General features: G+C 42.5%; 1 protein-coding gene across 2 annotated transcripts in view; it reads right to left on the bottom strand.

Annotated features, from left to right (window-relative positions):
• The window catches only part of LOC137617158 (RRP12-like protein), a 148,497-nt gene extending 140,967 nt beyond the window's left edge, over window positions 1–7,530 (bottom strand). The window contains exon 1 of one of the 2 annotated variants that reach the window (XM_068347013.1): window positions 7,375–7,530. The gene's annotated coding sequence lies outside the window, so the exon portion shown is untranslated. Of the gene's footprint in view, window positions 1–7,169; window positions 7,277–7,374 lie in introns of those variants that run through there. The other variant, XM_068347014.1, reaches the window with a different exon arrangement.
• Window positions 7,531–25,418: the final 17,888 nt, after the last annotated feature.

Below are 25,418 nucleotides of genomic sequence, written 5' to 3'. Positions count from 1 at the left end.
GATGTCTGCCAAGTGAAGGAATTTCGCAATATTCCTCATCAGTCTGGTAAACACAAGAGGTGCCGTGCTTAGGCCAAAGCACAGGGCTTGGAACTGGTACACAACCTTTCCAAAGACGAATCTTAGGAAAGGTTGGGAGTCTGGATGGATGGGGACGTGAAAGTACGCGTCTTTCAGATCTAACGAGACCATCCAGTCCTCCTGCCTGACCGCTGCTAGGACCGACTTCGTCGTCTCCATTGTGAACGTCTGCTTGGTGACAAAAGCATTGAGAGCACTGACGTCCAGCACCGGTCTCCAACCTCCTGTCTTCTTGGCTACCAGGAAGAGACGGTTGTAAAAGCCCGGGGATTGATGATCCCGGACTATGACCACCGCTTCCTTTTGTAGCAAGAGCGACACCTCTTGTTGCAACGCTAGCCTCTTGTCCTTCTCCTTGTAGTTGGGAGAGAGGTTGATGGGAGACGTAGCTAGAGGGGGACTGCGGCAGAACGGAATTCTGTATCCCTCCCTTAGCCACTTCACAGACTGAGCGTCTGCACCTCTGCTCTCCCAAGCATGCCAGAAGGTCTTGAGTCTGGCTCCTACTGCTGTCTGGAGAGGAAGGCAGTCAAAACTTGCCTTTTGCGGACTTGGAACCCTTCTTGGATTTGCCACGGTGACTGTCTGCACGGGAACCTCCTCTGCTGGAGGCTCTGCCACGAAAGGGCGGGATGAACCTAGAAGCAGGTGTGTCAACTGCTGCAGGGCGGAAGGGTCTAGGCACGGAAGGTAAGGTTTTAGCCTTACGTGCAGAAGAAGCCATAAGATCATGAGTATCTTTCTGGATAAGTGAGGCAGCCATCCCCTTAATCAGCTCCTCCGGAAACAGACACTTGGAGAGAGGAGCAAACAATAACTCTGACTTCTGGCAAGGAGTGATACCAGCTGATAAGAAGGAGCAAAGATGTTCTCTCTTCTTAAGGACTCCTGATACATATGAAGCCGCAAGTTCACCAGACCCATCCCGAATTGCTTTGTCCATGCTAGACATGATCAGCATGGCCGAGTCCTTATCTGAAGAGGAAGTCTTCCTCCTTAAGGCTCCCAAACACCAATCGAGAAAGTTGAATATCTCGAAGGCACGAAAGACTCCCTTCAACAGATGATCTAAATCGGAAAAGGACCAGCAGATCTTCGAACGTCTCATAGCCAACCTGCGGGGAGAGTCAACCAGACTTGAGAAGTCGGCCTGGGCAGAGGCAGGAACCCCCAAGCCGGGTTCCTCTCCTGTGGCATACCAGACGCTCGACTTAGAAGCAAGCTTGGGAGGCGGAAAGACGAAAGAAGTCCTTCCCAGTTGCTTCTTGGACTGCAACCAGTCCCCCATAACCCTCAAAGCTCTCTTAGATGATCTGGCGAGAACAAGCTTGGTGAAGGCAGGCGCAGCAGACTGCATGCCCAGAGCAAACTCGGAGGGAGGAGAACGAGGGGTTGCAGACACAAACTGCTCAGGATACAAGTCCCTGAACAAGGCAAGGACTTTACGAAAGTCTAAGGAGGGAGCAGTAGACTTGGGCCCTTCAAAATCAGAGTGAGGCTCATCCAGATGTGCAGCTTCATCATCCGATACATCAACATCCGAAAGCTGAGTTGTAAGTGGCAAAGGCAGAGCAGAAAGCTGAACGGCTGAATCCGGCAGTACGGGTGCATGCGTACCTGCGGATCCAACATCATGCCGCTGCTGGTCGGTCTGCGAGCTGGCAACAACAAAAGCAGAGGGCTGGCGTGTGGGAGGGTCTGCGGTGGGATGAGGAGCATGCGGTATGGTATGCAGAGCATGCTGTAAGGTATGCGGCTCATGCTGCATGGTATGCGGAGCATGCTGTAAGGTCTGCAGAGCATGCTGCATGGGCTGAGGAGAATGCCGCATAGTGCTGGAACCCGGCAACTCCTGATGCGGCAGCTCACGCATGTTAGCAGATGGTGCAGCAAGAACATGCGTCTGGCAGGGAGGACTGCGCATCGGTGGTGGAGCTCTCACAGGTGGAGTATGGGAGCAGGCAGCCGCAGTATCTGCTGAGCGCACAACCTCGGCGGGTTGTAGGTTAACAGGAGCCTTCTCAGCATGATACTCCTGCATGAATGCAGCAAGCTGAGACTGCATAGTCTGCAGCATGGACCACTTAGGGTCTACTGTGGTTGGAGCAACAACAGACGGAGCAGTAGCCTGTTGAGGGACCACTCTACCTCTCTTGGGAGGTGTGCAGTCATCAGATGACTGCGGCGAGTCCGAACTGACCCAGTGGCTACACCTGGGCCGTTGGACTCGCTCGGAAGGGACCTTACGCTTGAGCGGTTGTGAGACCTTGGTCCACCGTTTCCTCCTGGAAACCTCTTCCACAGACGAGGAATGTAAGGGCTCATTCGTCTGTATGTGGATGGGACGATCCTTAACAGATACGTCCGCAACCACTGAGGATACATCCGTGCGCCTATCAAGGCCTGCCGAACCCTTTGGTCCTTCGACATTGCTTCTCCCCTGGGCTTGGGAGCTTGCAAGAGGTCCCGGACTGGGAGGACGACTGGCACGCACAGATGTACCCTCATGCGCAACACTGACACTGACACTTTGCACATCACTAGCACTAACACTTCCCACTGCACTTTTCGCTTTCAGCTCTCTGACATCTGCCAAGAGCTGATTACGGTCATTAGCCAATGACTCCACTTTATCACCGAGAGCCTGAATGGCACGCAACATATCCGCCATACCAGGCTGAGCACTCGTAGCAGGTTCGGGAGTCACCACCACAGGGGAAGGAAAAGGTTGAGGGGCATGGGGAGAGGAAAAATCCACAGAGCGAGAAGAACTCCTCCTATTTCTCTCCTTCTCTAACCTATGTGCATATCTAAGGAATTCGTTAAAATCGAATTCCGAAAGCCCAGCACATTCCCCACATCGATCTTCCAATTGACAGGATTTACCCCTACAATTGGAACATACGGTGTGAGGATCTATAGAGGCCTTCGGAAGACGCCTAGTACTAGTCCTAACACTACATTGCCTGTACTTAGGTACTTGAGACTGGTCAGACATCTTGAATTTTAGAAGTAGTCAAGGGGGGATTCCAAAATCTAGCAAAGTTCGTTACCAATTAATCTAAATTAATTCCAAAAGCTTGCTAAGCTAATGAGAAAGCTTCCTGAATAGCGAAGGCTATAACTTTAGAGCAAATACATCACCAAATCGTGAACAATAACTCCAAAATCAACAGCGTATCCAAGTAGGTCTTGCCGGCGGCACGACAGAGGAAAAATTGAGTTCTTGTTGACAAGAAGTACTTGAGTACCTGCTCACAGATGGCGCTGTTGTGTACACCCCCACCTGGATAGCGATCGCTGGCGTATCCCGACCGTAGATTTCTGTCGGGCAACGGAGTTGACAGCTACATGATCATCGGGTAAGATTAATATTGAAAATTAACTGTTCAGAATGTTATAAATATCCAGGGTAAGTACTTACTATACCGATATACAAAGATTTTGAAAACCATCTAATTCGACGTGAAATTTATAAGTCGAACGAGCTCTGTACCTTGCCACGCAGTTTCTCGCTCCCATAGTTCCTAGAATTCCCTATAGATGACGTTCTGATCGAATCAACAGCGCCATAGCGGCGGAATTCTGAATTATTAATCGGCCGCGGCAATTTGAAACGACCCAATGGGACCCCACTTGATCTGGGGATTAACTAGGATTAACTTTTTCACCCAATCATAACTCATTTTTTCTAAAAATTCAAATACGGAAACGGGAGCACCCATCGAGGGTCGGAAATGCTCATTCTTTACCCACGCGGCGCGATGGCAACTAACCAGTGTGTAGATACTTGTGAATCTTTTTTCAATTCAGTCAATCCTAGTATGTTGAGGATTATGAACTTTACAACAAGTGCTGAGTTTACAAAATATTTATATAAAATGGGACTTTTAGGCGACTTTTCCGGCATTTGTGCAAAATGTCATATCGGTGAAATGCGCTACAAGTATGATGGAAAATCGGCGAATAGTGGAAAAGCTAAGTTTTTTTGGCGTTGTTCATATAGTTACTGTATTGCCGAAAGAAGATCGCCCCTAACCACGGTAGCTTTTTTTCACGATCAAAGCTACCGTACGAAGATGTGTTTGTTATATTAGCAAGTTTTATTTATGGTTTTTCTCAGAACCAGATTCTCCCTATGTACAAAAAGTTTGCCTCTCACACACTAGTTGATTGGTACAACTTCTGTCGCGACGTGTGTGCGGACATCTTAGTGATGGACAGTAAAAAAATTGGCGGACCAGGACATATCGTCGAGATAGACGAGAGTAAATTCGGAAAAAGAAAATATAACGTTGGCAGCAAGGTCGATGGCAAATGGGTGTTCGGCGGGATTGACCGGGAAACACGTGAGACTTTTTTCAGGGTTGTCGAGGATAGTTCGGAAAAGACATTGCTCCCGATATTATTAGAGTGCGTCCATCCTGAAACTACAATAATTTCGGACTGTTGGAAGGCCTATAATAATATCAAGGATCAATTTCTTCAACACAAAACTGTTAATCATAGCATTAACTTTGTGAGTCCAAAAGATCCCAGTGTGCACACCAATACAATCGAATCACAGTGGCGAGTACTAAAAAGATCTGTACTACCGAAATTCGGTACTCAGAAACATTTATACGAAAGCTACTTTGCGATGTATATAATTCAAAAACGTTATTTGATCGGTAAGGGGTGTAGACTGAAGGCATTCCTGGAATTAGTTAAACGTGTTTATCCGCTCAATACCCACGATTCTGATTCCGAAAGTCCTGGTCCGTCCCAACACCCGTCCCCTCCACAAAAAAAGGTGTCCCATCACCGTACATCTCCTAAAAGTGCCCCTCCAACGTGCCCTCCCCAAAAGAAGAAGAAGTTGTCTCTCGGCAGAAAGCCAATACCAGTTGAAAACTCGGACTTCAGTGACTTTGAATAAGTAGGGGGCCGTTGTAGAGGTTACGAATAAACCCGCAAGCTGAACAGGAAATAATGTAAGTACAACCCTCTCCGTTTCTGGTTTGTGTGATCGCGGCCACATGTATGCATGATGTCGGCCGATTAAGAATATGCTTGTGTGTATGAGTGATAGCGGCCACATGTATGTATGATGATTTCCGATTAAGAATAGGCAAGTGTAAGGGGGGTCGCAGGGGGGCGGTAGCCCCCCCGTTTAGGTGTTTAAGAATAATTATACGGCTATGTACGGGGGGTTGCAGGGGGGCGTTAGCCCCCCCGTTAAGGAGAGACACGTGTTGTAGGTAAGGTTAGGTGGGCCCATTCAAGTTAGGCAGTGTTCTATTCTAGAGTTTTGGCAGAACATTCTGTTGTAGAACAACGGCCACGTCTTACGAAGGGTTAGAAAACGGGAAGAAATTCCCGTTTTCTATGTCTGCGGGAGGACCTGGCCGCTGATCTACAAAGGCTCCCTCATCATAAGGTGAGGATTGTGTACATGTATGCCCTCTGCACGAAGGGCATGTCCCATGAAAATAAGTTTCAACTGCACTCATGAAAATGCCGTATGTCTTCGGTGACACTTCAAGGCATTCTGCATTTCCGCAAGCATTACCGAAATCAAATACAACCATACTTAAAGTCAAACATGCTATAAAAAGAAGAAGCAGGAATTAGAAAGTTTTTGACATCCCCAGTCAGAGAAACATCTATTCCCACTGACGGCTAATATCCAAGTGAGTTGTTGGTGAGCCAGTGGGGGGGGGGGTTAGCTTTGCCGCTACCTGTTGTTCATTAACATCGTTCTCTCATGTAAAGGATGATGGTTTATATTTCTGTAGGAAAAAACATCCTCATAATAAATATGACATTAGTACCGGTATGTTAATCATAGTTTCCATACAATTAATATATCACTATTATTGTGAGTTATATGAATATGTTCTCACGCTTTCTCTCAGACAATACATACATACTGATACTGTGTAGCAGAAGTAACAAAAATCTTTATTTCCGTAAAAAGGGTCAATTAAATACTGCACACGCTGATCTCTACTTTTAGCAGATAACGTAACATATGTACTGAAAAAAAAACAAAAAACAAAAAAAACATGATTTTCATTGCTAATTGAAAGTTCATTTAAGCTTTATTTCTACTTTTCTATTATCAATTTAATGTGCATTTTAACAACAGTAAATATAGATTGTTTTTCTATTTGGTTTGTCATCAGCTGATCTAAAGGTGACAGTATTAAGAATATGCTCGCATATAATTAACAAAGTATCGTTGATATGATTTCCACAACTTTTACAGTATTGTTTAGAGTTCTAATTATGAAGTTTCAAGTGTTAACTTGCATTCTTTGGCAATTTTTAATAAAGTTATATAACATTATTTGCCAATTTCTAATGTTAAATTTCATATATTTGCTTAGTTTATACCATTATGCAGTATTAGCCAATTTCTAACTCAAAATTTCTCATTTTGACTAATATCTTTTGTTATTTTTCAGTAAGGAAATTTAGTGTCAAATTTAGTGTTTTCGCATAAGCAAGGTAAGGTAATATTTGGATAGGGTCCCAACAAGTCATTACCGCTTGCCAGTACATAGGAGCTTGGTGTTTTTCTTTTTTCCCCGAGTGCATGGCGGAGCAAAAACCATCAGATTTCAGTAATATTTCGGTAGAGTCCTTAATGGTTTTAGCTCTGCTGTGCGCTTGGAAAAAAAGAAAAACATCAAGCTCCTATGTATTGGCAAGTGGTAATGGCTGGGTGCAACTCAATCAAAATATTACCATAAGAAATTCACAAATATAAAAAAAACACACGGATTGCATGAGTTGACTATTATACTAGAAACAAGTGTCACATATTTACCCTTAAAAATGCACACCTATAATTTTCTCCAAGAAGCCTTTATATTTTGTTAAGACAGGCTAATAAACCCCATTTTACAAGGGAAGCAGACAATAACACCACCAAACCTAATTAGGAGCCATAACCTTACCTACTGACCTACATGGTACCCCTGCGTTGGCTATCGTATTATTACTTTACCCTATCCAACGAACTACATTCACTCCACTAAAGTACCACAGACAAATGGCATTTGTACCCAATATCAACTGAAGGTTCGTACCCTACACCATACCTCTTCTCTCAGGAAAGCAAAACACATTTGCAGGCACTCCAACAACTGAGATATGTGGAAAGACTTCTAGCACACCGTAATATAAATGGAACTGGGCGAAAGCAGGGCTATATTCCTAGCTACTTAAATTAACCAGTTCAATCATAACAGCAGGTTACCCGCGTGGTAATACGGAACAAATGCAACAATATAAAAAGCTACTTACTTTAATGACTATTAGAATAATTATATTCAACTAATAATAAGTCACTGGAGCAACGCTCGGAAACACATGTAAAATGGAGTACGAACTAGTTGTAACCACGTTTCTCTCCTTTGTGACGGCACATCGTTAACTTTCAGGTTCCAGGAACTAAACTTCTGGCTCACTCCACAAGACCAAAAACAACATGAAGGATGGAAGGGGAGGATAAAGCAAGGCACATTATTTGGCGCAGAATTGTGTTCAATAGCCACAGATAAGGTAAATACCATAACCCAGAAAGGTGTAACAATGGTAAGGTGACAGTTCAGGTTCAGGTTCTGGGTGAGGCATAGCCTTTACAAAGGTGACAGTTCCTAGAAATAGAGGCATTAGTCTATTTAGATGATATAATGTTCACCAGCAGCATAATAAAAGTAGTGAAAGCAGCAACAGATAACTGTCATGGTATGGGAATATTGAAAAAGTTCATATTTAGCTCTAAGCCAGAAATTTCTGAAGTGTTAATAATTGGAAAAGATGAGGATAAGCATGTAAATGGGAAGGTAAAGATGAGGAAATCAGAATATGAAAAAAAAAATATATTTGAAGGAATAGCTTAAAGGAAAGTTAAATCATAAATTAAGCATTCAGAAAAGGAAAGAAAAAGTCGGATACATGAGGCATGAAATATTGGAGTATGGAAATGTAGCAAAGGTGTGAAATATGGCCCTGGAAATAAGAATTGTAATTTATGAAAATATTGTAATCCCATCTATCGTGGTCAATTTAGGAAAATGTTAAAAATAAAAGGAAAAATGTAGGAAATGGAAGACTTGCAATACCATATAATGAAAGGAATGATGAAACCACATACTGGGAAGTGATAGCTGAATCAGGGATATGCATTAGCCGGTAGAAAACAATAATATAAAAAGATTACATGCTTTTCTACAAATTAGTAAGTACAGAAGGTAGTATAGGTAGCAGGTTGGCCAGAGCACCAGCCACCCGTTGAGATACTGTAAGGACACCGATCCCTTCGTCGTCCAGAAAATCGACAAACTACTTATTTATTTAAATTCTCTCTTCGCCACACTGTGGTGTCCTATGTATATATATTCCGCTCTACCAGAGCTACATTTTGATATATGTATCGTTTCATGACATGTTTTTGTTAACCCATAATTCATATATTTGTAAGTGTAAGAAAAAACATATATTTTGGCGGGCACTTCAATCTGACTTGGCGCCAATGTAATCCTACGTTTCCGTCCGCGCCTTGTTATGTATTTCCGTGCGCATTCAAATAAAGTATCAGTTGATCTTGGTGACGCTTGTCTCACTGTCCTTACAACTGGTGACCCCGGAGTTGAAAGTAGCATCAGCGGTTTTGGCTTTGCCATTAACTGACTTATTACGGCCGTGCTACCTTCTACATACTCAGTTACCTTAGGCAAGAACCTGCCATTGGTTCTCCCACACTTCGGTGAACGTAAGGCAGTAGGATGAGCTTAACCGACATATCAACCTCTCACCTCTTCGCCGACTCGTCGTCTGGCCACGATGCAGGAAGCAACACGCCCATCGCACCCAACGGCCTCGCCTCCACGCCCAAAGTCAAACTGCCGCCCTTTTCTCAACACAACACCGCTTCCTGGTTCCTGAGAGCGGACGTACTCTTCCGCGTCGCCAAACTCAGCGACTCCTGCGCCAAGGCTGACATCGTTCTCACCTCCATACCTGAAGAAGTATTCAACAAGATTTCCCCATGGCTCGACGCCCAGGCCGGCCAAGTTTCATACGACGACCTGAGAACAAAACTCATCGGTATCTACTCCCTCTCTGTCTCAGCAAGGGCAGAGAAAGTACTGGACCTCGCCGGCAAGCCCATGGGTGACACCTCTCCTGTCGAGGCGTGGGACGACCTAACCGGCCTGCTCATGCTCCCCGAAACAGACAGCAACGGCCGACGACGTGAGATTAGCTTATCTCGCGAGATGTTTCTTCGACGCCTACCACAGGATGTACGGGCCCAATTGAGAGACGCCGACACGCTCCCGATGAACGAACTCCTGTCGAAGGCTCAGAAACTCCACAAGGCCTCCAAAGCATCTCGCCTCGGAGCATCATCGTCAACACCGCCTCCGTTCTCCTCCTTCAGCAGCTGCTCTTCCATAGACTCCTCGGCAATGGCCCTCGAGGACGACGAGATCAACATTTTATCAAGAAAGAAACCGACGCGACCAAACCCTAGGCCTAACCCAGCATGGTGCTTCTACCACCAACAGTTCGGCAGTGACGCCAAGAAATGTAGAGCACCATGCAGTTTCCCTAGAAGATGACGCCAGAAGCATCCACCTGCCACCATCGCGGCCGCAGTTAACCATAACAAGATTGGTTTCTGTATCCTCGATACCATTTCCAACCGTAGACTCATGGTGGACACCGGCGCAATGCAGTCAACGTTCCCTCCTTCAAAGTCCGACCTAGACCGTGGTCCCGACAAAAACGCTCCCTCACTCATCGCCGCCAACGGATCTCCCATACGGTGCTATGGAATCAAGACCCTCAAGATATCTATCATGGGCCGTTCGTATTCTTGGCCCTTCGCTATCGCCGACGTCAATCGCCCCCTCCTCGGTGCGGATTTCCTCGCCCACCATGGACTCCTCGTCGATGTCGCTAACAGACGTCTCATCGACACGGGAACCTGCCAGTCTCGCGCCCTAGAACACGGCCCTGCAACATGTCCGTATCCGCCGTAACAACGTACCCCTACGCCGACCTCCTACGAGAGTTTCCCGAGGTTTTCAAGCCCGAGCTCCGACACTCGCTAGGCTCCCCGTCCAAGCATGGCATCTACCACCACATCACAACGACAGGACCTCCCACTCACGCCAAATTCCGCTGCCTCCCGCCTCAGAAACTGAAGGATGCCAAACGCGCCTTCGAGGACATGGAACGCATGGGTATCTGTAAGAAAGCATCGAGCCCCTGGGCATCACCCCTGCACATGGTTAAAAAGCCGGACGGGTCCTGGAGACCTTGCGGCGACTACAGGCGCCTCAACCTCATCACAACGCCCGATCACTACCCACTGCCCAACATGCAGGACCTAACGAACGCGTTGCACGGCGCAAAGTTTTTTACCAAGATGGACCTTCTCAAGTCTTACTTCCAGGTCCCCGTATTCCCGGAAGATATCCCGAAAACTGCCATTGTAACGCCGTTCGGATCCTACACCTTCTCATACTCAACCTTCGGTCTACGCAACGCCGGGGCAACCTTCCAACGACTAATGGATAGCATTCTGGGTGACCTACCTTTCTGCGTCTGCTACGTCGACGACATCCTGATATTCTCGAAAACCAAGGAGGAACACCGGGGACACGTCCGCACCGTCCTAAAGCGCCTACAGGAGAACGGCCTAGTCGTACGCTTCGACAAATGTACGTTCGGTGCGGAGGGAGTGGATTTCCTTGGTCACCGTGTATCCTCGCGCGGGGTAAAACCCATGACAACCAAAGTCGACGCCATCAGAAAGTTCCCAATACCTACGACCATTCGCCAACTTCAGGAGTTCTTGGGAATGGTCAATTACTACAGGCGCTTCATCCCCAACATCGCACAAACCCTGTCACCCCTCGACGACGTCCTGAAAGGAAAAGCAAAAAAACTCGAGTGGGGCTTGCCCCAGCAACATGCATTCGCTCGGACGAAGGATGCCCTTGCGAATGCCACCACCCTGGCTCATTTCGACGACGACGCGCCCCTGCGACTAACGACCGACGCCAGCAACGTCGCCTGCGGGGCTGTGCTTGAGCAACTTGTCGATGGTTCTCCTCGACCGCTGGCATTCTTCAGCAAGAAATTGAAACCCGCCGAAACAAGATACAGCACCTTCGCTAGGGAACTCCTCGCCGTCTACCTCGCCGTCCGCCACTTCAGGCACATCTTGGCGGGTACCCCCTTCACGATTGCAACGGCTCATCAACCCCTCGTCCACGCCTTCACGAAATCAACGGACGCATGGTCATCCCGACAACAACGTCATCTCGCATCAATCGCCGAATTCGGGTGCACCATACGTTACGTCCCAGGAAAGAAAAACCCAGTCGCAGACGTCCTTTCAAGGATTGAAATTGACGCGATCCACCTGGGAATCGACTACGCCAATCTCGCAACCGAACAACGCACCGACCGAGAAGCGCAGGTTCACCTGACGGAGCCATCCGCGCTCAAGATAAGTGCGGTTCCCCTCGGACCAGCAGGAGAAACTATTCTTTGCGACACCAGCACGGGCCGCCCTCGTCCCTGGGTACCAGCCTCCTGCAGAAGGAAAATATTCGATATCATCCATGGACTTTCACACCCCTCAGGACGCACCACCGCTCGCCTTCTGTCTGAAAAGTTTGTCTGGCCAGGGATAAAAAAGGACGCCCGGGAATGGGCGAGGTCATGCATCAACTGCAAGTCAAGCAAGGTCAGCCGTCACACCGAATCGGGGGTGGGCGATTTTCCCCAGCCAAAAAGACGTTTCGGACATATACACATCGACGTCGTGGGACCATTGCCCCCTTCTGGATCCGCTCGCTACCTACTTACGATCATCGATCGCTCCACGAGGTGGTTGGAGGCATCGCCGATGACCGAAGCTACGACTCAAGCATGTGCCGAAGCCCTCCTGTCAAGCTGGGTGAGCAGGTTTGGCGTTCCTGACGACATCACGACTGACAGAGGCCCCGCTTTCCTCTCAGAAATATGGCTTGCTTTGGCGAACCTGATGGGGACGACGCTCCACAGCACCACGGCATGGTCGAAAGAACGCACCGCGCCCTCAAGGCGTCCCTGATGGCGAGCTGCACCGATGGGGACTGGAAATCACGACTTCCTTGGGTACTCCTCGGCCTTCGCACCGCCCCTCGCGCAGACGGCGAACCTTCGCCCGCCGAAAAAGTTTACGGGGAAGCGCTCGCAGTTCCTGGCGAATTCTTTCCCTCATCAACCGACGACACGCAGCTGGACCACCTAAGGGACATCGCCAGGAAGTTCAGGCCGTGTCTCAAAACTTACCAGGACAGAACCAAGCACTTCAAGCCAAAAAGCCTGGATGACTGCAAGTACGTTTTCGTCCGTGTCGACGCTCATCGACAACCACTGACTAGACCTTATCGAGGTCCCTACCGGATTATTAAAAAGACTACGAAAGCCTTCCTTCTCGACGTCCATGGCCAAGAGGACTGGGTCTCTATAGACCGCGTGAAACCAGCGTTTCTCGAAGGAAGTGACACCGCCTCCGCTGGACCTGGCAGAGCCAGAGTTCCGCCACAAAACAAGCCGCCCAACGAAGGAAAAATCATCAAACGACGTCAAGAGGAAGAGATCCTTACACCGACCGCCAGCGCGCCCCTCCGTTCAAAAACAAGAGGAACCCTCCGACGCCCGAAGAGATACGAAGATTGATCATCAGCCCTCTACGCCGCCCGATGTCTTGGGGGGGGGGAGTACTTGTAAGGACACCGATCCCTTCGTCGTCCAGAAAATCGACAAACTACTTATTTATTTAAATTCTCTCTTCGCCACACTGTGGTGTCCTATGTATATACATTCCGCTCTACCAGAGCTACATTTTGATATATGTATCGTTTCAAGACATGTTTTTGTTAACCCATAATTCATATATTTGTAAGTGTAAGAAAACACATATATTTTGGCGGGCACTTCAATCTGACTTGGCGCCAATGTAATCCTACGTTTCCGTCCGCGCCTTGTTATGTATTTCCGTGCGCATTCAAATAAAGTATCAGTTGATCTTGGTGACGCTTGTCTCACTGTCCGTTAGAGAATTATTGGGTCATTTGGCCAGGCAGACCGTACATTGGATCCCCCTATCTGGATATGGCGCATTTTCCTTTTGAATTTACATATACTGAATAGTCTGGCCTATTCTTTCCACATTCTCCTCTGTTCTCATACACCCGACAACACTGAGATTACCAAACAATTCTTCTTCGCTCAAGGGGGTAACTGCTGCACTGTAATTGTTCAGTGGCTACTTTCCCCTTGGTAAGGATAGAAAAGACTCTTTAGCTGTGATAAGCAGACTTTCTAGGAGAAGAACACTCCAAAATCAAACTATTGATCTCTAGTGTTGAGTAGTGCTATAGCCTCTGTACCATGGTCTTCCACTATCTTGAGGTAGAGTTCTCTTACTTAAGGGTAGCCTACATTTAAGCACACTATTCTATTTTATTTCTCTTCCTCTTATTTTTGTAAGTTCTTGTAGCTTATATATAAAAATCTGTTCTAATGTTATTACTGTTCTTAAAGTATTTTATTTTAATTGTTAATGACTTCTCTTGTAATTTATTTATTTCCTTTCCTCACATGGTTATCTTTCCCTGTTGGAGTCCTTGGGCTTATAGCATCCTGCCTTTTCATCTAGGGTCTTCCACTGTCTTGAGTTAAACTTCTCTTGCTTAAGGGTACACCCAGGAACACTATTCTATGTTTCCTTATTTCCTTTCTTCACTGGGCTATTTTTCCTATTGAAGCCCTTGGTCTTATAGCTTTCTGCTTTTCCAACTAGGGCTTTAGTGATGATAATAATAATAATAATAATTATTGGACCTCTGTCTGGTTCCGGCTAATTTTTCCTTTTCGCACATACTCCGAATAGTCTGGGCTATTCTTTATACATTCTCCTTTCTCCTCGTACACCTGACAACACCAAGATAACATTTTTTTCCTTTTACACCCAGTGGTTAACTACTACATTGTAATTGTTTAGTGACTACTTTCCACTTGGTACATTGAATCCCTCTCTCTGGTTACGGATAATGTTTTTCTTTGCCTACACACACAAATAGTCTGGCCTATTCTTTCCACTTTCTCCTCTGTTCTCATTAACCTGACAACAATGAGATTACCAAACAATTCTTCTTCGCTCAAGGGGTTAACTACTGCACTGTAATTTTTCAGTGGGTACTTTCTTCTTGTTAAGGGTAGCAGAGACTTTAGTAATGGTAAGCAGCTCCTCTTGGAGGGCACTCCAAAATCAACCATTGTTCTCTAGTCTTGGGTTGTGCCTTAATCTCTGTACCATGGTTTCCCACTGTCTTAGAGTTCTCTTGCTTGAGAGTACACTCAGGCACACCATTCTATCTGTTTCCTTATTTAATTTCCTTACTCGGCTATTTTTCCTGTTAGAGCCCTTGGGCTTATAATAGCAGCAGCAGTAGTAGTAGTAGTAGTAGTAGTAGTAGTAGTAGTAGTAGTAGTAGTAGTAGTAGTAGTAATAACAATAATAATAATTATAAAATTCATTAGAAATGATAGCTGCCTCAGTGGCATTTATCTTGGAGTTGAGCTTTTCCATTTCTAGGATTCTCCTTTTCATTACTGCATACTGCCAATAACTGTGCTATGCTTGATATCAGTAGAGGGAGCAAAATACATAGAAAAAGTTATATGCTACTAAATATAAACTAATCCTAATAAGTACAATCGAGTCTGGCTGCTACTCATTAATAGAGGGTGCCGGGTGTCTCCTCTCGTCATCAGGCTGAGTCTCAATGGAAGTAGGCAGAGCAGCCGAACTCGATTGTACTTATTGTGACTATTTTACTATTAGTAAAACTGTAGAACTTATTCGATGTATTTTACTACCACTACTGATGTCAACTATATCACAGTTATTGGCATAATAATAATAATAATAATAATAATAATAATAATAATAATAATAATAATAATAATAATAGTGAAAGAAATTTCACAAGATAAAATAAGAAAACCTTGTACAGGATGCCGGGTGTAAAATGTGATCGAAATATATAAAGAATATGCTAAATAAAGGTGGAAGAGTAAAAATCCATACAAAATAAATACTCTAAAATGGAAATGATAAAGATATGCAAGAAAATAGAAAGAAAAATAGCGATAAATGGAAAAGAGAGGACGAAGTTAAGATTTGTGAAGATTTTTATTTATCTTTTCATTTCATTTATCTCGTACAAGATTTATTCTATTTATCAATTTCGCTTTCTCGTTTATATCTATGCATTGTTTATTTTAGCTACCTTTTCCATTTTCTATCTTATCTATCGAGATTCTCTGCTTGTGACGTCAGGAGAGGTAGCTTTCTATGGTAGCCTACTAATTAGCGGTCGGCACAAACTGGTTCTTATATTTCCTTAAGCATCGTATTTTAGGGTAAACTATATACGCATCTTGAGTTTAAGTTTTATATTGGAATTTATATATATGTATATATATATATATATATATATATATATATATATATATATATATATATATATATATATATATATATATATATATATATATATATTATATATATGATGATGGCTCCTGGGTCTGGGCACCAAAAATATATTCTACTATGGCTCGTGACTGGGAACCAAACATATAATATAATATACAGTATACTACGAATGGCAAGTTAATCAACCTCTCGAATTTCAAACTCACTTGTTTGCTTTTACATTAAAACTGTTACACTTTAAGATATTAATACACGAACTCTGAGACAGTTAAATAATTCCAAGACAGCAATATATAAAACACTGAATATCCAAAGGTCTCTTAAGTACACTCAAAACCAAACTGGGTAATTATTCTTAAGAATTATTTAAAACTTACTACAGTTCTTAACAGGATACAAGGGAATATTATTCTAAACAATGGTGATTGGAATTATACTCTTTACAAAAATGAATATATTCTATATAAATTACAACACTTTGAAAGAATTTACATAAATCAAATAAATCACTCGAAATATCAAGTCTGAACAAAACTTAGATTAAGAAAAAAAAAGGTTACGATCTGAAAATTATGAAATTACTTGACTTTAAATATTAAATCTGAATAAGCCTTAGACTAAGGAAAATAAATAACCCTTAAAAATTATACAACCACTTGTTTCACTTGAAATTAAATCTGAGTACAATATTCAAGGTTGACATTTGAAGAAAATAGATAACCAGATCACAATACAGTACTCAAACATATCACCTTCCTACAGGGCTGATTACAAAAACTCTAAGAGAATTCTTATAAGTACTCACTACACACGGTATATGCAGGGCACAATATCACTTTGGAGAGGACACACTATAGGTACTGAACACTTTTAAAACAATACTCTGAGCTGCGTGCGAGAGAGGGGAGAGTTGGTGATCTTAAGGCTGGAAATCTCTATTTATCTATCTAACCCTGGTGTTGCCTGATACATAAAACTTAGCTACTTCCAGAAACTTTCCAAAGAACTGGGAAGCGTGGAGTGTCGGGCAAAGGCATCAGAGTTACCAAGTATTGCCCTCTCTAATGCTTATTCACGCAACAGGGAGATAAACTCTGTCAGTCAGCTAGCTCTGCCCACCCTTTGTCCCCAAAATAAAGAAAAGATAAAATCCTATCACTAAGTTTTTCGCGAAAATTCAAAAGCACATGGCACCCAAAACAATTACATATTTTCTCTCAAACATGACGTAATACCTCATAAAAATATAAAAGAACATTACATAAACCCTTGTTCATATTTCATATGGTCATATAACACTCTCAAACAGTTTACATAAGACTTCGTAAGAAAAATACATGAAATAAAAAGTTAATTCTTAAAAATAACGTAAATCTACATATACTAACTTCAATAAAGAATACAATGAAATTAATGATGAAAGTCTTACATAATTTACATAATAAATTTACGTCTACATGAGAAGAACTCATCTTCAGAACTGGCTAACCTCTCTTCAATGCACAAATAAAATATAAATAAAATAATTATTAAACTACAGTATTTATTCTACACTAAACCAGCTTCGTAAGAATATATATATATATATATATATATATATATATATATATATATATATATATATATATATATATATATATATATACATATACATATATATATATATATATATATATATATATATATATATATATATATATATATATATATATATATATATATATATACAGTATATATACTGTATATATATATATATATATATATATATATATATATATATATATATATATATATATTCACATCTCTGCATAATTTTATCTTCCTACAAGCACAGGTTTTGCTTGGCATATATACAAGAGTTTGAGGCTATTAGATCAGTGAAAGGGGTGAAGAAGCTACTAGGAGCAGATATGAATGGCAGAGTGCAGAAACGAAGGGATAGAAATGAGGAGGTACAAGGAGGCCATGGGTTTGGAATTAGAAATGAGGATGTGTAGTATATATTAGAGATGGCTCAGAGTTTTGAATTAGCATGTATGAACACCTGGTTTCAAAAGCTGGATAAGCATCTGATAACCTATGAAAGTGAAGGAGAGGAAAGCCAAATAGATTACTTAATGGTTAGAGAAGCTGACTAAAAAAATGTGATGAACTGTAGAGGGATTTTGGGGGAAGCTTGTGTTAAGCAACACAGACTAGTAGTGATTGATTTTAAAAAAAAAGAGAGGTAGAAAACCCAAGAAGAGAAAAGGGAGATCTATTATTAAGGTTTGGGACCTAAAGGAGAAAAGTTTGAGCAATTTAGGAAAGAGAGAGAGAGAGAGAGAGAGAGAGAGAGAGAGAGAGAGAGAGAGAGAGAGAGAGAGAGAGAGAGAGAGAGAGAGAGAGAGAGAGGTTGAACTTAGAAATTGGACAGGGTAACAGGGTGGAAAATATTTGGTTGGGCGTGAAAAAAAATATGGGTAGAGGAAACGGAGAAATTAGGGGGAAGAACCCACAGACATGGCGTGCCGAAAGGAGAAAATTGGTGGTGGAACAGAGTGGTGCAAGAATCAGTTAAAATAAAGTCAATGTCATTCAAGGACTAGAAAGTAAGACAGGTACAGGGAGCAGAGGAACGGTACAGAGAAAAGAAAAAAAGATTCTAGGAGGAAAGGCTAGGAACAAAGGAAGGAGAAAAGGATATCAATAAGATCCCAAACTTAAGGAAAAGGCAAAGATAGGATTTGGGGCAACTGGTAGTCATCAGGGATAGAGATGGAAATATATTGCATTGGGATGATGACATTAAGAGAAGATGGAGAGAATATTATGAGCAACTTTTGAATACTGAAAATGAGAAAGAGGAGCTGCAGAAGCACAAAGGGTGGAGGGGCCAGCGAGGGAGATATAGAGTAAAGATGTGAAGCAGGCATCGAGTAGAATGAAGAATGGTAAAACACCAGTCCCATCAGAGTTTCAAATTGAAATGGTCAAGATACTAGCTACAGAGGGTGAAGAATGAATGCTGGATTTATTGAGAGCAATTCGGCAACAGGAAATAATGCCTAAAGGCTGGGAGGAAATCTAATGGTATCTATATCTAAGCAAAAAGGTGACATAGAATGCAGTAATTACATGGGAATTAAATTAACAAAGCATGGTTTGAAAATGTTAGAGAGGGTATTAGATGAGAGGGAGAGAGATTGTAGATTGGGAAACAGCTGTATGGATTCATTAGGGGAAAAGGGACTGTGGATGCCATCTTTATAGTAAGGAAGTTTCAAGAAAGGAGACTACAAGGAAACCAGAAGCTCTTCTGTGCCTTTGTAGATTTAGAGAAGGCTTATGAAAGAATACCAAGAGAAGTGGTGTTTTGGTGCTTGAGGAAGAGGAAAGTCCACGATAAGATGGTTAGTATGATAAGAGATGATTTACAAAAGAACAAGAACAAAAGTAATAACAGCTGTTGGAGAAACAGAAACCTTTGAAGTTAGTGTTGGATTACACCAGGGGCCAGCATTAAGCCCCGTTTTATTTGTGTTGGTCTTGGATATGTTAAGTGAAGGGATCAGAAATGAAGATTTGTGGGAGTTGCTATATGCATATGATTAGGTGATTACTGCTGAAAATTAGGAAGAACTACTAAAAAAGGTGGTAAAGTGGCAAGAGACTTTGGAAAAGGGTGGTTTGAGGGTGAATGTGGATAAGACTGAAGCCACGGTTAGCAGTATGGAAGGTAGGAACAGGATAGCCATGCATGAAAGTAGAGGAGCAGTTATAAAACAGGTAGAGCAATTTAGATATTTAGGAGCTACTATAAATCAGGAGGGAAAATGTGAGGCTGAATTTGAGAATAGGATAAAAACAGCATGGGGAAAGTGGAGGGAGGAAGCAGGAGTGGTATGTGATAAGAAAATGCCAATCAAGGTAAAAGTCAAGATCTATAGCACAGTAATAAGACCAGTATTAATGTATGGATCAGAAACTTGAGTTCAAGACAAAAAGAGGAAGCAAAGCTTAAGAGAACAGAGATGAGAATGCTAAGGTAGATTATGGGAATATCACTGTTTAAAATGTTGGAAAAGGATGAAATAAGAAGAATGGCAGGTGTAGTAAAGATTACAGAGATGATAAGGGTGTCACGACTGAGATGGTGTGGGCACGTGATAAGGATGGATGGTGGGAAGGGAGTGAGGAAGGATTGGGAGGAACCTGTAAGGGGGAGAAGGTCAAAAGGGAGGCTGAGAATTAGATGGCAAGATAAGGGGAAGGATGATAGGGAGAGAAGAGGTTTGGTGGAGGAGGATGCCTTTGATCGAAGGGATTCGAGAGGGCGCATCTGGCAACCGACCCCTTAATGTAGGGATAACCGCCGGGGGTAAACAGAAGACAGTTTTGCTGAATTTTCTTTCATAAAATCAATTATTGTATATGACACCCAGTTAGGTTTTATTCATAGTTATATTTCCCTGTTACCGCAAGATTACTTCTATTAATACCCTTAATATTCTCTATAATTATAGTAGGTGAGTGTAAACACGCGCTGACCACATAGATACCCATAAAACATATCTCTTAAGCCATCTAACACAAAATTTGAGACCATGAAAATTTTTAAGACCTCTGCTTCTACAGAGATTTTAATCAAGTTTTCCGAGTCAAGGTCAGGTGAATTTAAAACTTTTATTGGACCTTGATGCTTATGGTATTATGATGCCTAACAAAACTCAAAGTATAATTGGAAGTAGGGGAAGGACGGTGGGTCCTCAACATCCAGATCTTTGCATTGGCAATGTCTCTTTAACTATATATAAATAATTTAAAATAGTGGACTTCACTCTTGGTTGCAAATTTACTTTTTGAGAAACACACCCAGGCTGTTTCTTCAGTATCACATTTAATTTGTCTACTGAGAAATTATTTAAATGATTTTTAGTGAAATATATAAAATGAGAACATGTATAAATTCTTTCTTTCCACCTTGTTTAGAATATTGTTCTCTTATCTGGGCTTCAACTGCTTCCTCCCATACTAATTTATTGGACAAAAACTCTCAATTTTAAGAACTTCTCTATTTCTGCTCTGGATATCAAATCTCTAACACCGTTGTTCAGTTAGCTTTTTGTTCATGTTGCCCGAAATCTTACATAAATCTGCCATCCTTAAGATTAAGATTTCCGCAGACTACACCATTTAGTACAAAGTACTAACAGCATATGTATTGGAATCAGAACAAGACATAGGTGTCAAAGTTCCTAAACAATATCAAGGAAAACTACAAGAAAAGACCACAAACCTAATAAAGAAAAGATTGAAAAAGAGGGTAAAATCCAATAGAGATTAAATAGAATTAGCAGAACTATCAAAACAATAAACAAACTAAAAACCCAAGACATTCTTAAACACAATCAAACCAAAATTATGAAAACACTAAATAAAGGAATAACCATCAAATTGATGAAAATAAGACTTGGAACAGGGCGCCAGGAGATGTTTTCTTTAAAAGATGAAAATGGAAATATTATCAGCAATAGAGATGGAGTGATAAAAATTGCAGAGGATTTCTATACAATGCTATACAATAGTGATATAAGAGATTACTTTGCCAATAGAAATAATGAACCACCTGAGCCGTTACCAAACATAACAATAGGAGAGTTGAAGAGAGCATTAAGACACGAAAAAAGGCAAGGGAGGAGATGGCCTATCAATTGATTTAATAATAGATGGAGATTTCATAGTAGTGAAACTCGCTGAACTTCACACAAAATGTCTTCAAGAATGCTCTATACCTACAGCTTAGAAAAACTTTATCACTGTACGGATTCTCAAAAAGAGACACACAAAAGACCTGAAAAATTATTGCCCAAGAGAGAAGGCAGGATTTAGAAGTGGGTATTCAACAACTGATTGATTACATGTAATTAACCAGCTAATGGAAAAATCATCAGAGTATGACAAACTGCTATACTGTATATGACATTTATAGACTATGATAAAGCCTTTAATTCTGTCAAAACTATAGCAGTTATGAAAGCCCTTCAATGACAAGGAATAGATTAATCTTATGTTAGAGCATTTGAAGATATCTTTAAAGGAAGTAGAGCAATCCTATAACTACAAAAAAGATAGTGAGAAAATTCTGGTTGAGAAAATACAGTAGTTAAGTAGGGAGACCCCATCTCTCCTAAATTATTCACAGCATGACTATTAGTTTTTAAAAATTTAGATTGGGAAAATGTAGTTATTAATATTGATGGGAAATACCTTAACGACCCAAGATTTGCAGATGACATAATTCTGTTCAGTGAATCCTGGGAGGAATTATTACTAACTAAGCTACAACCTTAGTTGGAAAAGAAGGATGCTATAAGCTCCAGGGTTCCAAGAGGGAAAAATAGCCCAGTGAGGATAGGAAATAAGGAAATAAATAAGCTACAAGAGAAGTAATGAACAATAAAAAAAGTATTTTTTGGAACAGTAATTGCAAAAGATTATGGAAGATTTAAATAAGAAAGCAGAAATATAGGACTGACAATGAATATGAGTAAAACTAAGATGATGTTTGATGAAAATGCAGACACAACAAATAAGGATTATGGACAAACCCCTGGAGATTGTTGAATATACGTGCTTGGGACACACAGTAAGCGATTCCCAGGACACAGGACTGCAATTATAAGGAGGATAGGCATGTTATGGAGAGCTATTGGTAAACAAAATGAGATTATGAAATCTAAAATGCTACTTTCTCTAAAAAGAAAAGCATTTAACTAGATGGCCCTACCAGTACTAATTTAAGCATCAGAAACCTGGAGCCTTACTAAAACCTTAGAACTCAAAAGAGCTATGGAAAGAATAATGATGGGATTAACACTAAGAGATGGAACAAGAGCAACATGAATATGAGAGCAAACTAAAGTAGAGGTTTCTGATATTCTAACACCATGTAAGAAAAAGAAATGGTCATGGGCATGACATATAATGAGAATGACAGATAATAGATGGGCATTAAGAATAATAGACTTGTTCCCTAATTACAGTATTGCAAAAGATGCAGGGGAAGGAAGAGAAGACAATGGATTGACGAACTAAGAAAGTTTTCGGGTGTAGACTGGCATAGAAAGACCATAAACAGACACAAGTTGAAGGACATGTCTGAGGCCTTTGTTCTGCAGATTGCAGTTGACTAATAACAGTTGATGATGATAATGACCAAGAATGTAATCAATTTTAACGGCCCTGCCTTCTCGATCATAAGGCTCAGTACTGCACAGTATAAAGTTTTATTTCTGCTGTTACCATATTGTAGAATGATCTTCCTAATATGGTAGTTAAATCAGTGGAACTCCAAAGTTCAAACTTAATGCGAATACTTTCCTGTTAAACAGGTTGGCACAAGTCTCATTTCTTCTTCTTTTTTGTCTACAGACTTTACCCATTTCTATATGGGGTTGCTGTTCCATGTAAGCCTTCTCCATCCTCTTCAATCCTCAGCATCCTGTTCTCTTAATCCTCTTAATTCTCTTATTCCGAGACTTTGTAGGAAAAACTGTTGGACCAAGACTTTCCCAATACCACCTCGCCAGGGTATGGGGACGCAACAGTATTGACACAATACTAGGTACACAAGGGAGCGTAGTTTACCTGCAGTGGTTGAGGTCAGCTTGTGCAGAGGACCCAGGCTGCTGCTTTCCCCATAAGAGGGGAGGATGAAGAAAAGAAAAGAAAAAAAAAAAAAAAAAGAGTCAATCATTCATTTTCATTCATGCAGACTAAAATCAGGTAACAATAGCCTCAACCTTCTGTTACTTGTCCAATAAGGGGCTTGAGGTATACAAGCAGCTGTTGTGCAGCCACCACAGGACCGATAAAGATCGTAATGAGTTCCTGTGGGTCACTTCTCGCAGGAGAAAGGTTGTGAAAGCCACCTGAAGCATTTACACCCTTGCTAGTAAAACCTGCATCACAGAGTAATCTGCTTTGAAGGGCCAGGGGCATAGCTATGCCCCTGACATCGTGGGTCGACATGTTGGATGAGGAGCATAATTGATGACTCTGTGAATCCAACAGAGATGATGTTTTGGTGATACTCCTCTTGTCTCTCCCAGTGCTGATGACAAGAGAAGGCACCTGGGTGGGCTGTTGCCATTCTCTTGAGGTAGAGCCTTAAACCTCACCCCGGGTACAGTAACAGATGATCTGGATGGTCAGTTACCGAGTGGAGATTTGTTGTCTAGGATCTGTCACCTCTGGAGACTGTCTTGGCAACAAACTCCGTGACGAAACTGAACGTTTAGCATTTTACCCTTCTCATGAATGGGTAATGTCGAAAGAGAGACCATGAAGTTCCTTGACTTGTTTGGCCGCTGTCAAAGTGTGTAGGAACACTGTCTTCTAAACCAGGTGAAGTTGACCGTAAGGAGATCTCCTTAGAGACCGGAGAACTCGAACCATGTTCCGAGAGAGATATCTCATTTCCGACTGGGGGAAGGCAAGCTTATAAGTCCGCATGTTAGGAAAGATCAAGCGATGAGGGGATGTCCCTTCCTTTCAGTTTGAGGGCAAGGCTCAAGGTTGAGTGATCGTCTTTACCTGCTGAAACTGAAAAGGGGGCTCTTTTCCTCCAGCAAATACTCGTGGATTCCACTATTGCTGTAACAGATGTATTGAGTGGAGAGATACGCTTTCCCATGACACCAACCACAGAAGACATTATACTTTGCCTGGTAGACTGATGTTGAGGAATTTCTCAGATATCTAGACAAGCTCTTCGCAGCTTATTGCAAAAAGCCTCTTCGAGAGACATCAGATGTCAAAGTGTGGTTGTCTGTGACATGGAGAGGGTTCTCTTGGAGGCTCCGTCAGGAGCTGTAGAAGGTTTGGAAACTGTTCCGCGTAATGCCGTAGCGGAGCTATGAGAGACCTTGAGAGGCGGACCGATGTTCTAGCCTTGTTGAGTACCCTTCTCCTCTTCAGACAAAATGGGGACGAGACGTAAACGTCGTTGTTGGCTTGCCCGTTGCCAGAGAGCCTTGGGGTCTAGGACTAGGGAACAGCAGATGCCTGAAGTTTAGGGATATTGCGAACAGATCCACAGTTGGAGGACTCCATAAAGATGGGGGGGGGGGGGGGGAGGAGGATGAGAAGGTTACACCTCTCCGTAGATTCTTGACTACCACCCATGCTCTGAGGTTCGTCCAATATTCTGGTCCCATGGGGATCAGAATGTCAGGGGAAATGAAGGCCTGATTCCAATCAGACTCAAGCCGCCACTGGAGAGAACAAATCCTGAGGCGGCCGTTGGAAACTTGACAGACTAGGGATGATAGGTGTACGAAGAGAAATAGTCACTCTGAGATGGGAGTTCTTCTCGTCTTGAGAAAGGGTCTTGTGACCTTTCTCAGCCTCGTTATCCTGTCTTTGATGAGAAGGTTTTTGTGGAGATTGGTGTCTAGAATCATTCCCAGATATACCAGTCTTCTGAGAGGGAAGTAGGGAAGATTTCCCAAGGTTTACCATAATCACCAGATCTTGGTAAAAATACTTCAGAAGTTTCAATGCTAATGCAAGGTTGCCACCGAGTCTGTTAGGATCAGTCAGTCGTCCAGAAAACTGAGGAGACGGACGTCGGTCCTGTGAACCCAGGATGGGTGCTGCGGAAAGACCAAAGCACAGTGCCCTGAACTGGTGTTTCTTGTGTCTAGACTGAATGTCTGATACTTTCTTGAAAATGGATGGTTTGGGCCTGGAAGTATGCGTCCTTTAGGTCCAGCGTGCATATGAAGACCTGTGG

Source organism: Palaemon carinicauda, chromosome 23 (assembly GCF_036898095.1).
Source record: "Palaemon carinicauda isolate YSFRI2023 chromosome 23, ASM3689809v2, whole genome shotgun sequence".
Classification (NCBI taxonomy): domain Eukaryota; kingdom Metazoa; phylum Arthropoda; class Malacostraca; order Decapoda; family Palaemonidae; genus Palaemon; species Palaemon carinicauda.
Note: the sequence above shows the minus strand (reverse complement) of the source record. Positions and strands in the feature narration are given on the sequence as shown.